The sequence below is a fragment of the Ambystoma mexicanum genome, chromosome 1q, assembly GCF_040938575.1.
Source record: "Ambystoma mexicanum isolate Mex_15411 chromosome 1q, UKY_AmexF1_1, whole genome shotgun sequence".
NCBI lineage: Eukaryota > Metazoa > Chordata > Amphibia > Caudata > Ambystomatidae > Ambystoma > Ambystoma mexicanum.
This window is the reverse complement of record NC_090922.1, coordinates 668,061,651-668,076,647: the sequence shown is the minus strand read 5'-3', so window position 1 is coordinate 668,076,647 and position 14,997 is coordinate 668,061,651.

The following is a 14,997-nucleotide window of genomic DNA, read 5'->3' as shown; positions in this document are numbered from 1 at the left end:
CAAGGGAATTGCTGACATTCCAGTGAATATGGTCCTTTCGGTCAAGTCAACTTACCCCAAAATGTCAGGGATCAGGGGGTGATAAGGTCTGGTCTGCTCAATGGGCATTGCGCCACTGTTTCCATGTGTTATTGTATATGTATATATAAAAGGCGGGTGCACACAGTGTATGTCAATGGAGGTGCTGGGTGCATTTGTGCGTGAGTGAGAGTGTGTGCAAGCATATGTGTGTTGATGTTTGTGTCTGAATGAATGATAAATAATGCATTGTTTGTATGTTCTATTGGAATTAAGTTTGTCAATGTTATGTTGTGTCACTGGGTGCATGGCAGGCCAACTGAAGCTGTGTAGGGCCCAATGTAATTTTAAAGATAGACCACCAGTCATATGTAAGTTATAAGAGAGCGTCAGCAATGGACTCTATGGTGTAGTAGTCTAGTGTTACAGCATAAAGCAAATGTGACTTACGGGCCACCCCCGTCTCCTGTTTTTCAATGTTCAGACCACACAAGGTGACATATAGATGACCTATGTCATCATATAGCTAAATGACTCACAAGACTCTTGTGATTGGGTATGGGAAACTTTTGATTAATTTATTTCACAAAAATAGTTTCCTCATTACAAAAATATAATACTTAAAAATGATTCACAACATATCACAAATTCAGAAAACATGTTATCGAGGGTTGGTATACAAACAAACACAGACTGGATTTCTCACTGTGTTGTCTGATAGTGAGTTCTGCAAAAATGTACGAAAAGGTTTTTCTAAAGAATGCTTCAGTTGTTGAACACCTTTTAAAGATCAATTGAAGAACTCTGAGAACCAGAGGGTATTACCATAGTGTAAGATCTCATTATCACACAGTTTTTGACATCAATATTTTCTTTTCATTTGGGACACAATTCACCAATTTTTTCACAACACACGTGCATATGTACTACTCTTATACCCTTGTATCTTCATTGTTATTCTATGTCTCTTTGAAGTACTGAGTGTCTGTTACCTCTGTACATTTCCCAATTCAAGGAGGATGTTTTTTTGAAATGATGTAGTCTAGTGTTATCCATCAGGGATTTAGGTTGTTTAACCGAGGTACAAAATCACAGCGAAATTTACCTTAGTCATTTTCGCTGCGAATACGTTTTTACCTCGGTACAAAAAACCAAACCCATCTCCCCCTAAGCCACCAGTACACCCATAAACCCGACCCTACTTACCTTTTCTCCATCTGCCGCCTCTCCTGTACCCTGCAACATCAGATCCATCCATCTAACCCTGGTTGGATCTGATGCTGAAGGGTCCCTTTTTCTTCTTTTTTTGTTGGGTCTCCTGCCACCAATGCTGAAGAAGCGAGGGACACCCCTGCAACCGCTGAAGTAAAAAATACTGAACATGGGGACACCCCCGTAACCCCACCTCTTCATGCTCGGTATCTTCAGCTTCAAACTAATGGTGGTCACCAAATTCAGTCAAATCTACCATTCAACCAAATTTTATCAAACAATTTGGCCGAAACTATCCCTAAGAGCCACCAGCTGCCCTCTCTTTACCCCACCCTTGTCCCCCCCAACATTTTCAGCAAAGTTACTCCACTGCACAGGGACCTTGTTTGCCCATTAACCAATGTTTAATCAATTGTGACTGACTCCCTGACATCCTAATCAGCTAACAACAAAAACACAGTTGATGATGCAAGAGGTCAATCAAAGCCCCATGGTCAGTTGTTCCAAAATGCAGTTAGAAATACAACGGTACAAGGAGTCAGAAACTTTCGTTCATCCAGCACCTGGTTCACATCATGCAGGGCCTCCAGGGTCACTATCCCTGTGCTAGAGACCTGAAAAATAGATTGGTAGTGTGCCTGAACCTTTTCCTTGATCAAAGAGCTCATCGGCTATCCAAAGGTGAACCACCCCAAGTTCCACCCCAGGAAAGTAACAGATGTTATAGGCCAAAGTTACTTCGAAACTCTGGGTCAAGTGTAGGCTTGAGGACAAAGTGACCAATTTTCCATAAATTGCCTTACAAATGATACTTGGCAACCATGTTACCCAATTCTCTAGAAACCAAGAAAAATGGATTTGAATAAATATGGCAAGATGATTATCCCCAGGAGAATTACATGGTTTTAGCCCCGTCACCATTTTCTGCATCTTCACAGGCAATACAGTACCTGTTTGCAATCGCACCATACGTAGTTCACCTTCATCATGGAAAACGTACTTATCAGAATCAAATTGGAATCTGATCTCTCTGAGACAGGGTAAGTTTCTGTGAAACGAGTCCAAGCATTTCAGAGAGGTGCTAATCATTACTCTTTCAATCTGGGGTGTTGTAACCATGTCTGTCTTAATTTGGAGCATCCATAGAAAAGTGGTTTGTCACAGCAACAACAAACTATTTCAGATAGGTAATGCACATCCTTTTGGGGCTGTTTCAGAAGATAAATATTTCCTCTACGTATGTTCATCCTTGCAGTAGCCAAACAATCCTGAATATGTTTCATTTTTATAGAGCAACAAAATGTGTTGGTAGTCACTAAGGCCTAAGTGTTGTACAATGTGGCCAAAGGGTGAATTGATTACATGTTGGTAGTAGTGATGGAGCTCATAGATAACTGTACCTTTGAAGATAATTCGTTGTAGGATTTTTGGTAATGTTTTGTAGAATAATTTGCACATCAACAACAGAAAACATAACATTTTATATACAGCAACAGCATTGGATAGGCAATGATCTAAATTAATCACCATTGTGGCGCATAAATGGCTAAGGGCATGGAAATAAATGGCTTGATAAAAAGTTATGATTATCACATGTCAACATTAGTGGACCGTAAAAATTGGAATTCTGAGCGGATTAATATTAAATAAGGATCTATTCCCCAAGGGATTACGTTAGCTCCTGAGAGCACAGTCCTCTGGGTCATATTTACACAGGGCTGCAGGCTAACTTCAATTTATAACAAATAAAAAATTACAAAAACAATTTGAATTCTTTTTTGCTTTTCAATTTAGGGGGATACCTCCTAACCCCCCTGTTTCCTCAGCTTTACTAACCCCCCACAAACACCCAGCCCACCCCTTTTAATCCCTTAACCCACCCCCTATATTTACTTCTAACAAAAAATCTGATATGTTTTAGTTATTTTTAATTCATTATAAAAGTGATTTGTTATTGTTAATTCTTTGAAGTCAATGTATATCACACAACATATCAGTTGGACTCAACAATAGCTCTATCATGTTTAATTTTGCGGTGGGCACAGCTGATGCGAGAAACAAAAGCTACAATTCGGCACAGGATAATTGGTCTGCTTTACGTTCGCACAGCGACCAACCTGAGTCCTTAGCCACCATATTCTGCAGCCTGGACCAGTCTTTCCATCCGGTCCACAGCCCTTTCAGGCGCTAGTGTCTGCTCTCAGTAAATAGGCCACTCCACACAGCAAACTAAAAACCACAGACATATAGAGCCTTGGGAGTTGCAGAGCTCAAACACCCAGCAGGCTCCAACATCTGTGCCCTTGTCCCCTCGCAGGCTTTGCTCTCACGGCGGGATTACGAGTTTTAACATTTTCTGGTGTCTTGATGGGGGTGGAGCTCCAAAGCACAGCAGCGGGCAGTGAAAACAGTAATACGAACAAGTTGAGGACTCCCACTGGAGGCGCCCACACCCGTGCCCTTGTCCCCCCACGGGCATCACCCTTGCGGGGGGATTAGGAGTTTGAAGCTTTTCTGGTGTCTTGATGGGGCAGAGTGTCAAAGCACAGCAGCGGGCGGGACAAAACCGCAATACAAGCAGGATGAGAACTCCTCCTTCAGGTGCCAACACCTGCGCCCTTTTCCCCCCGCAGGATTTGCCCTAGCGGGGGGGATCTCTGGTGTATTCATGGGGTCAGAGTCTCAGAGCACAGCAGTGGGCTGGAGAAAACAGCAAAACAAGCAGCAAGACCCACGCCCGTGCCCCCCTTCTGTCTTTTGATAATGGTGAATGCTGATGGAGTGTTGAAAAAGATAACTGCACAAGGAGACAAATCATCATATTTCACAGATGAAGTGAACGAACACCTAAACGGCGATATTCGAATATACAATGTTGCCCTGGTTGTGAGGGGGAGAATGACTGAGCTTGTGCAATTCTTGGGGTTCAAACTAATTCTGTGGAGTCTAATCATAAGGAGAATCTAAATAGTTCCAAATCATGTTAAAGTCCCCAACAAGAAAAGAATCCAGGGACGTATGATGGGTGCCAGTGCAAGCCATAACCTTGATACAAAAAGTAGTCAATTTTAGTAGGACTGTAAATAGCATATACATGGAAGGAACCATGCAGAGACGCAGCACCATTTAACCCAAGAAACAGCAAGCCCAAATGTTTGCAGCAGCACACCTGAAAAAGCCTTCAACAACTTGCCTTTTACATTGACCACTCCAAATTCTTTCCTACTTCCCGATCTGTGAACGCAAGACCCTTGAAAAAGATTACTGACAACCACACAATCTACTTGGGAATAGATGAAGACAATTTGATTCTGGAGGTTGTTAATCTAATAAGATTTCCCTTTGTCTCACAACCAGGTGCATTGGGGGCATTTAAAAAAATACATGTTTGCAACACTTTTTTCCTGATACCCATTAGGGCCCTGAAAGTGAATTCCTGGCCAATCACTGTTGTCATTACATGCTTGGCTGGATGCCTTAGCAAATTAATTCTGAGCTATGAGCCCAAATGTCAGCCAAGGTACATCATGAAGAGTACCACAATCCAGGTCAATGATGATGCTCTCATCATCAAGGATAAAGATAGCGCCCATTGTTTGCTGGTTCTGCTTGACCTTCCTCTTGGCTGCCTGCAATACACCACAGCAAGCTTTTTTGCGGAATCGTAATGAAATCTTGCCCAAGCAGAGCGGGGGTTGCGTGGGTGTCCCCCGCTCTACTTGAGTGCCATAACGGGAGTCGGGATTTGCAGGTGTGCCCCCACTAACCATTTTGGTAAGCGGGGGACAAGAAAGGAAAAAAAGAAGAAAAAAAAAAGAAAAGCACCCTGTGGCGCCAGCTCTAACCCACGTTAGTGGGAGCCACTGACACCGCAGTGATAGCAGGGTGTAGGTGGCACACACAGAAGTGTGCCGCCGTAAAGGTGGGTTGGGGTAGTTGGGAAGGGAAATGCAGGCCGGGGGATGCAGGCACAGTGATCTACCTGATCATTACACTGCGCCGTAACAAAATCCATCAACTAAAAGTCATGTTAAGCTTCCACATAAAACTGAACCACTTGAAATGCCCCTCTTGAACGTTTGCTCCACTGATACGTGAAACAATGTTCAAAAGCTAAGGTGGCAAATTGGAATTGAAATTCCCAATTCCTTCACTCCAAGGTCGCAGCGCCACGCTGAGGGCAGTCAATAATTCACAAACTTGAGATAGGGAAGTACAATCACATCAGCCAGCCTATAACTCAGTCAGGTGTGGATGCTGTAAGTAGACTAGCGGTGGCTGTGAGGGGTGAGGTGGGTAATCAAACAGGAAATAGAGAGGAGAGTGCGAGGCAGTGGCCACGGAAGAGCAGTGGGAGTGAAGAGAATAAGAAGAAAGGAGAGTGCGGTAGGCATCATTATAGAATTTAACAAATCTTGAAAGGACAGCAAAGAGTAGAGAGATGGGGGTCGAGAATAGACAGTTGGAGATGAAGGCTCCTTGTTCTCAGTGAAGGTATTTATGGTTTGGACCATGTATTCTTTGAACAACCCAGACAGATTATATTAATCTTAATTTGATTTGTGACATCAAGGGCAGTGTCAGAAGAATTGTCAAGCAATTTAAGTTATATCTTTTTTCAGTATGGTTTTGTAATTTCTTGTGACGTATGCTCTAAAAATATTTTCCCAGAGCTTTGGCTAGGACATATTTGGAGAAGGGGTGGGTAAAACGGGCAAAATTCACTAGACAGATGAATTAGCGTGCATTGTCAATTTCTCCAGAAACTTTTTCACTCAAATTTGTAATTTCTGCCTGAATTATACTATTGTTTGCAAAATGTTGGCCAAATCAGGTGCTGTGAAACATTTCAGCAGCCTAATTGACCAATATCTGGTGCAAAAAATATGAAATTTGGGAAAGAAATACAATTTCAGTCTAGAATAGGAAATTGTGAAAAAGAAGCTGTCGACCAGAAATTAGGGCCGCATTGCACCCATTTTGCTTTGCCAGCAGTATTTTCGCCCACCCCTAATGTAGAGTTGGCTCATGATACCCTTCCGACTCACACTACTTGCGGTAGATCAGCTACTGTGGAAAGTAGATATGTACGTGTATGTGTGTAGGGGCTAGAAACAGTGGAGTAACTTTGCTAAAAAAGTTGGGGGGGGGACAGGGGTGGGGTAGAGAGAGGGCAGGTGGTGGCTCTTAGGGATAGTTTCGGCCAAATTGTTTGATAAAATTTGGTTGAATGGTAGATTTGACTGAATTTGGTCACCACCATTAGTTTGAAGCTGAAGGTACCGAGCATGAAGAGGTGGGTTTACGGGGGTGTCCCCATGTTCAGTATTTTTTACTTCAGCGGTTGCGGGGGTGTCCCTCACTTCCTCAGCATTGGTGGCAGGAGACACAACAAAAAAAAAAAAGAAGAAAAAGTGACCCTTCAGCATCAGATCCGACCAGGGTTAGATGGATGGATCTGACGTTGCAGTGTACAGGAGAGGAGGCGGATGGAGAAAAGGTAAGTAGCGTCAGGGTTTATGGCTGTACTGGTGGTTTGGGGGTACATTGGTTTGGTTTTTTGTACCGAGGTAAAAACGTTTTCGCAGCGAAAATGACTACGGTCAATTTCGCTGTGATTTGGTACCTCGGTCAAACAACCTAAATCCCTGATGGATAATAATAGAGTACATCATTTAAAAAAAAATCCTACTTGAATTGGGAAATGTACAGAAGTAACAGACACTCAGTACTTCAAAGAGACATAGAATAACAATGAAGATACAGGGGTATAAGAGTAGTACATATGCATGTGTGTTGTGAAAAAATTGGTGAATTGTGTCCCAAATGAAAAGAAAATATTGATGCCAAACACTGTGTGATAATGAGATCTTACACTATGGTAATACCCTATGGTGTTCAGAGTTCTTCAATTGATCTTTAAAAGTTGTTCACCAACTGAAGCTATAAATTCTTTAGAAAAAACCCTTTCGTACATTTTTGCAGAACTCACTATCAGATGACACAGTGAGAAATCCAGTCTGTGTTTGTTTGTATACCAACCCTCGATAACATGTTTTCTGTATTTGTGATATGTTGTGAATCATGTTTTTAAGTATTATATTTTTGTAATGAGGAAACTAGTTTTGTGAAATAAATTAATCAAAAGTTTCCCATGCACAATCACAAGAGTCATGTGAGTCATTTAGCTATATGATGACATAGGTCATCTATATGTCACCTGCTGTGGTCTGAACATTGAAAAACAGGAGACGGGGGTGGCCCGTATTTCACATGTGCTTTATTCTGTAACACTACTAAACCATAACAGTCCATTGCTGACACTCTCTTATAACTTACATATGACTGGTGGTCTATCTTTAAAATTCAATTGGGCCCTACACATCTTCATCCGGCCTGCCATGCACCCAGTGACACAACATAACATTGACAAACTTAATTCCAGTAGAACATACAAATGCATTATTTATCATTCATTCAGACACAAACATCAACACACATATGCTTGCACACACTCTCACTCACCCACAAATGCACCCAGTACCTCCATTAACATACACTGTGTGCACACACCTTTTATATCTACATATAGAATAACACATGGAAACAGTGGCGCAGTGCCCATTAAGCAGACCAGACTTCATCACCCCCTGATGCCTGACATTTTGGGCTAATTTAACTTGACCTAGCTGAACTATAAAGCCATGGCCGAAAGGACCAGATTCACTGGAATTTCAGCAATTCCCTTGATTTGTCCTTTCATTCAAAGGCAGAAGCCATTGGTTAACACAGTGCATTGGGTGACCAAGTGTTCTTGGTATCAATTTTTAAATGCCATATATCTCCAAACTAGGGTTTTGCACATCACCTTATATGTGCCTGCTGATAGATTTTTTTCTACAAGATTTTGACTGATTAAAATTAAGGTATGTATTCCTGTGTTCAAATGGCTCCAAGCAGTGGAGTACCTAGTGGGAGAGGCAGAGGGGGGCGAGTTGCCCCCGACGTTCATTTAAGAGCCAGACCGGAAATGTTTTCATTGGGATAACTCTCTCATTCGGCACATCAAAGAGGGCGCCCAACGGCAAAGGTGTCCCGCTGGCAGGACAATGTGTGCTGAGCAATTCCTGCTTGTTCCAAATGGTAAAGGTTTCCCACTGCCAGGACAATGTCCCAAGGAGCTCCGGGCAGCAGAGGGTCCTCACGTTGCTCTGAATCAACAGAACATTACAATGTGAGCGAGTAGGCACTGATGGGAGGGAGAGGGGGGGGTACTATTAGCAGGGTCTTTTGTAACTTTAAAAATGTGAATGGGAGGGAGCGATTAGAAATGAGAAGGGTCCATAACGCTGAATGCTCTATGGAAGAATAGCTATGGCTGTAAAACCCCAGGGGGGATTTGTCAGGCTCACATTAATCTATGTGATGCTATTGTGTCTTTGCATGCAGAATGGGGAGAATAAAATTAAAGCCATACTCCCATTGCTCAACATATTTCTATGACAATGTATATAGTGTATGGTTAGTTTACTATGAAAGGCTAGTTTATTATGTAATGTGGTTAGCTTCCAATGCTTTGCTATAAATAATTATTCAAGTGCATGAAATGTAAAGCAAAAACCTTAACAAATATCTATAACAACTAAACCTGGAAAGATGTGTGTGGTCGCTTAAATTGTCCACATCCCATTTTCACCATTTAACCAAGTGTGTGATCCTGAGCAAATCATTTAATCACATTGGGCCTCATTACGAATCCGGCGGTAACCGTGCCTGGAATTCCGGCAGGTTACCGCCAGACTCGAATTACCATTCCGCCTCTGTGATTCCCAGAATTACCGGGGCATTACAACCCCGGTGACTCGGGAATGCCGGAGGCAGAATTTGTTTAATCCCCATTCCCATTGAGTCCGATGTGACTCAATGGCAATGGGGAAGTGGAAACACTGGCACCATCTCGGGATGGTGCCGGTGTTTCCACGTCCGCCTGCAGGCAGGTGGTGTTAAACCCGCCAGGTCAGACCTGGCGGGAATGACACTTCTGCCTGCAGGACTCGAGATCACCCGGTATGGAAACAACGGTGGCGGCGGATTTACCGCTACTGTTATTTCCATACCGGGTGACTCATAATGAGACCCATTGTACCTTATCTGCAGCTCTGCCAGTGACTCTGATTCACTTCAAAGCTTATGTTAATGTATCATGGTATTATAATGGAAAAGCCTAATGACTATAGAGTTGCTCCACATATCTTCGCACTCAGACACCTCCAGACAGAAACCAGCAAGCTGAATGAGCTTCCTAGTTCCTGTCTGTCACACAAACAGAAAGCTGGAAAGCGATTCTCCGTGCCGTGTCCCCTGGAAGTGCTGCTGCTAGAGTGCCAGCACAGGCGCCAGGCACTGCAACACCCTGATCAGCACTCTGGCTGCTGACTTTGAGTCAGGCCAGCCAGGGTGATGGACTGAGCCATGCAGGGCATCCTAGCCCTGAATGTGTTGCAGCACGGCTGCCTGGCATCTCTGCATTATGTAATGAAACAGCGCAAACCTTGCTGGGCACCCAACAGGGCTCGCGCTGTCCAATTACATAATTGATGATTGCAGCCCACCTGCCCTCCCTCCAAAAGTTGGGGGGGGCAAAAAGGCATGGCACAGAAGTTGGGGGGAATAAAACCCCCTGTCCCCCCCTATAATTACGCCCATGGCTAGAAAGGTTTTATAGCATGAACACAGCTAGGAAGCAGACTTTTATTGTGTATAGCAGGCAAAGATGAGGGGAAAAGGTCTGAGAGTGCTCAGTGGCTAATGGGATATTTTTAATAGTCTTTGGTTTCTTTCTGGACTACCTGAGGGAAGGAGTGACTCAGATGTGAATTTTAATGTTGTTCCTGGGCACTAATTCTTAGCATGAGAATACCATTCTATAAATTATTGTTTTCCATCTTGTCAATGTTGTGGCTTCTTGTTGTGATAACCGCAAATATTTTGAGTTGTTCAGCCATGTTGGCGGGTGCATCAGTTGTCACGGCCTTTCCTGTAATGAAGCTCTCTCAAAGATGATACTTACCTGGAGGAGTGCCAAGCCAGCACCTTCAGCCGGGGCATTACGTGGTCAAATGTATTCAATCATTTTTAATTCATGTAATTCATCATCAGCTGCCGCGTGCTGGGTGGATTTTAGCGTGGTCAAGTTGTAGGCTGAGACATCTGCAACATTGTGTAGCCCCCATCCAGGTGGGAGAGGGTCATTGAAGAGTTATTGTATGATCATTGTATGATCATTGATTTTAGTATATGAAATAATACTTTTCTGGTATTCTTGTGGCTTGAAGTCAGGCTTAAGATTTAGAAAAGGATATTTTTGATCGTTTGGCAGTTGATGTTGTGATGAGGTACGTAAATTCCATGAGTAATGCCTATCTCGTCTCAATGGTCAATGGAATAAATCAAAGTGTGATGTCTGGGCTTGTTGAGAGGGGGATTGGTGACTGAGGAGCTTCCAGGAGTTGAGGTACAGTGGGTTCCTGAAGGTGAACTTTCACAAGGCCTTAAAGATTCCCTTTTCAACTGATGCTCTGAATGCTGTATCATGGGTACATGAAGATGCAGAGGATGCATACAGATATATCCGTTTCCAATGGCTCTGTGATAAAGAGTGGTTTGAGGGTAATGAGGTTGACGGTGCCTGAGACATGGAGTAATGGAGATTATGCATTGATGAGCAAGACGTTTCATGACTGTTTGGCTGGAGGTTTGCAAGTGGAAGTGAATAGGATGTCAATATTGTTATGTGATTTGGAGATGCATGAGTGTTTGGGGTGTTTGTGTGAGTGGGGATTGTGAGAGGTATGTGAGGTGTGATGCCCAAGGTGCAGGGCTTAACTGCTTACCAGTAATTTAATTAGGAGTAGGCATGTCTGAGTGATGGTTTAGCACACTTTTCTATTATCAGAGTTATAAAGGTTTTATGGTGGCATCCGGGAGTTGTGTTATCTGCACCTTCTGCTGTGTAATTAATCAAGAAGGATGCATTATTGTCGCCGGACACACTTAATTTGGCATAATATATATTGAATTTTCAGATTGAAGAATTGATTGAGTCATGACACTTCAGCACACTTGGAAATCAAAGTTGAATAAAGTTAGTTCAATGAGGTTTTTGGTGCAATCCCTGCAGATTTTCGCAAGTGTATTTATTCTTGTCTAGTTTGTGCACATACTCATTCTTCAGATATTAAAGTTATCATTTTTTTGTAGGTTACCTTCTTCTAAAGTAATATGGTAAGACATACATTACACACTGTAATCGTATTTCTGATGATTGTATCTGCTCAGATTCACATGCTGTGCATATAGTCTGACAACTAGTGGTAACCGCGTAGCATTGCATTTTTTTTTGCAGATCGAAAAGGAGCATGGGCATGACTGTAACACTATCACTAAGGTGACGTGTAGTGTACCCAAAATCCTTCACTTGTCAACGTCCCTCCAGTTTTTGTTCTGCCGTGAGGAAGCCTTACAGAAGCGTGAGTGAGTACAGAAGAAAGAAGGTGTAAAATGTCTATGTTCCTTCTACTCCAAGAGGGGAGGAAAGGTGGGCGCATGTGAATCTAAGCAGAAAAAAGCATCAGAAATACTATTACGGTGAGCAATGTATCTATTTTGATGTTCGTGAATCTGCTTAGAATCACATGCTGTACATAGACTAGCCAGAAGTACCAAACTGAAGGTGGTGGGATGTGTGAAGTGACAGTAGCAAAAAGATGTCTTAGCATGGCTTGTCCCACCTGATAATCAGACTTAGAGTGTCTGTCTAAGCAGTAGTGTTGGGTGAATGTATGAACAGAATTCCAGGTTGCTGCTTTGCAAATGGAATCTAGAGGAACATTTGCAATAAATGCTATGCTGGCCCCTGTGCCTCGAGTAGAATGAGCTCTAAGCGCAAAAGGTAGGTCACTCTTGGCAAGAGAGTACCAGTGTGCTGCAATTTACAGTCCTTTTGGAAATAGGTGATTTAGAGACAGGGTCCCCTTCTCTACCAGCTGCCACAGAGACAAAGAGTCTTTCTCAGTGGCTTAGCTTTTTCAAGGTAGAATATCACTGCTCTCCTGACATCTAGCATTTGGAGGCTTCTTTCTGTCAAAGTAGTGGGGTTTTGAAAGAAAGGGAAAAGTTTGATTGATTGATTCACATGGAACTTCAAGATGAATTGGGGCGCAAAGCGTGGGTGTGTGCGCAAAACCACCTTGGGGGTCATTACGAGTATGGCAGTAGCCATGCCGGTAAATACCGGCACGGCTGCCGCCGGAGTCATGAATTTTCCCGGGAATGGGCAATTACCAGTGCATTACTGCCCCGGCGGACCCGGTAATTGACCATCGCCAGAAAATATGACTCCCCATTCCCATTTGAGTCCTATTGGACTCAATGGGAATGGGGAGGAAAATTGCACCAGCACCATTCATGAATGGTGCCGGTGCATCCGTCAAGGTCTGCGAGCGGGTGCCTTTCTGCCTGCCAGGTCAGACCTTGCAGGCAGAAGGGCACCCGCTCGCAGACTCGTAGTTTGCCGGTCCGTTAACACCGATACCGGCAACCTTACCTGTACCATTGTTACCAGAGCGGCAAACTTATAATGAGGCCCCTTGTCTTTGTGAATAGTTACAAATGGGTCCCAAACTGAGAGGGCTTTGTAGGGGAGGGATAGTATCACAAGTATTACACTGACAGGTACAATTTTAAAACCTTTATTGAAGCTGTTGGGGCTGGAAAAACTCCTATTTTGCCCTTTAATTAAGATAGGAGTAGTCTCGAGAGTCTGTCAAATCAAAATGGCCTATGCTAACAAAACCTAATGACTGTCTTATGTCTTGTACAAAAAGTGTATAAAGGAGAAATGTATGCAAAGGAAAGATCAGTGTTAAAAAATTAAATGTGGTTGAACCAGCTCTCCTCCCCACATTAGACCCCTCGGGGTAAGGCTGTCCCTGTAGGCAGGATAACACACTCTGGCTCGGCTCTAAACACAAACAGTTCCAAAACATGGGTCAAGGCCCATCTAGCCTTCCACGTTCAAGTCTCTTCTCACAACAAATTTCACATAGGTTCCCCTAAGTCAGGCTCAGACCTCTCACAACAAAGTTCAACAAAACTTGCAAGGGGGCACCCTTCCCCAAGCTTATTACACTTTGGGTCTCACTCTGTCGGGCTCGGACCACTTTTGGGTTGTTGAAGACTTTCGAATGTGCGTGGCTTTCTTTACAGAGCACCACAGGACCGCTTCGACTCAAGGTTCACAGTTTAACTTTCACTGTCCCCTTCTCTAGGAGTTAATTTTGCTTACTTCTTTTTTGCGTTCATTCGCTTTATCACTTCAAACAATGAACCTTTTACAGAGACTTTCGAGTGGACTACTTCCATTCGCCGGACCACTCCGTTACTTAATATCGCTGATTTCACAGTTGTCCTTACTTCAAAGTTCATTCACAGGTCTGCCTTTCTATGCATCTCACCCACACGCGTGTAGCCTTCACTTGAGATATAATGTTGCTACTTCAAACTTTAACTCACACCGGTCTCTCAGGCTACTTGCCAACTCACCAACTGTGTGTGTCTCTTTCTTGGTTTTACAATTTCCAATTCACGCGTCAAGGTTAGTACCACAGGCTTGACCACGTCTCTGCAACTCTGCTGTTCACCTGGGAGGGTCACTGGTGTCTTTGAAACACGATGAAACCTTCTGATGTGGGATCTGGACTTCTCCACGTGTCTTCCATGGCCTGTCAGAGGCAACGACCCTCCAGTAGGGAACTCTTGGGGTTATAAACCCGCTGCTCTTGTCCCTTAGTCCATCGCCTTGCTCCAGCTTTGCATTTGCCCTGGAAGTTCTGCTCATACTTGTGTTCGGCCTTGCTCAGAGTGTGTCTCTAGTTTCTGCCTTTTATTCGTGTGAGGAGAGCTAAGTAGAATTAGATTTATGCACTTAGAGTCAAGTGCCTGACTTTGCCTAACCCGATTAGCGGGATATGTCCAGTACAATGTGTGAAAGTTAGTGTTGTTACTCTCAGTCACCCTCTTCCTCGGCCCAGTGTTTGTGTAGAAAAGGAAGGGGAGTTGGGAGCGCGGGAAATCCTAAAAAATAGGATGGGTTAGATAAACAAATTAGGGGGGAATACTGTGTCACCCCATCGGCTGCCTCACCCCCACTCCCGAAGACCCCTCACTTAGGTGATCCTCTTGCACTGGTCCACCCCTAGGTATTGGATCCAAAAGCGATGGCCGTGTCCTAGCCACCTGGATGACAAGTCCCTGAGGACTAGCGGGTATGACACCCTTTGGTTTCTCACAGCCTGCAGTTTACTAACTCTCCTTATCAAGGTGATATGATAGGTTATTTATAACACGCTTAATACACAGAGGCTTCTAATCACGGACCCGGGGATCAAACCTGTGGTTCTCTGTGTTGTCTTGCTTCCAAGGCGAGCAGGTTGCCCCTGAGCTATCCTCCCAAGAGGTGATGGCAACTAGGAAGGCAGTCTTATAGGTGAGGGCCTTAAGGCTAGCCCTGTGCATTGGTTTGAAAGAAGGTCCCTTTAACTATGTGAGGACAACATTCGAGTCCCATCTGGGAGTTGGGTTGGATATAGGGGTTGAGTTCTTTTTACCACCTTAATGACAGAAATGTTCCACCATGAATCCTTGCCCTGGGATGTGGTATACTCAGAGAGAACGGCCAGGTGGACCTTTAGGGAATTGAAGACAAGT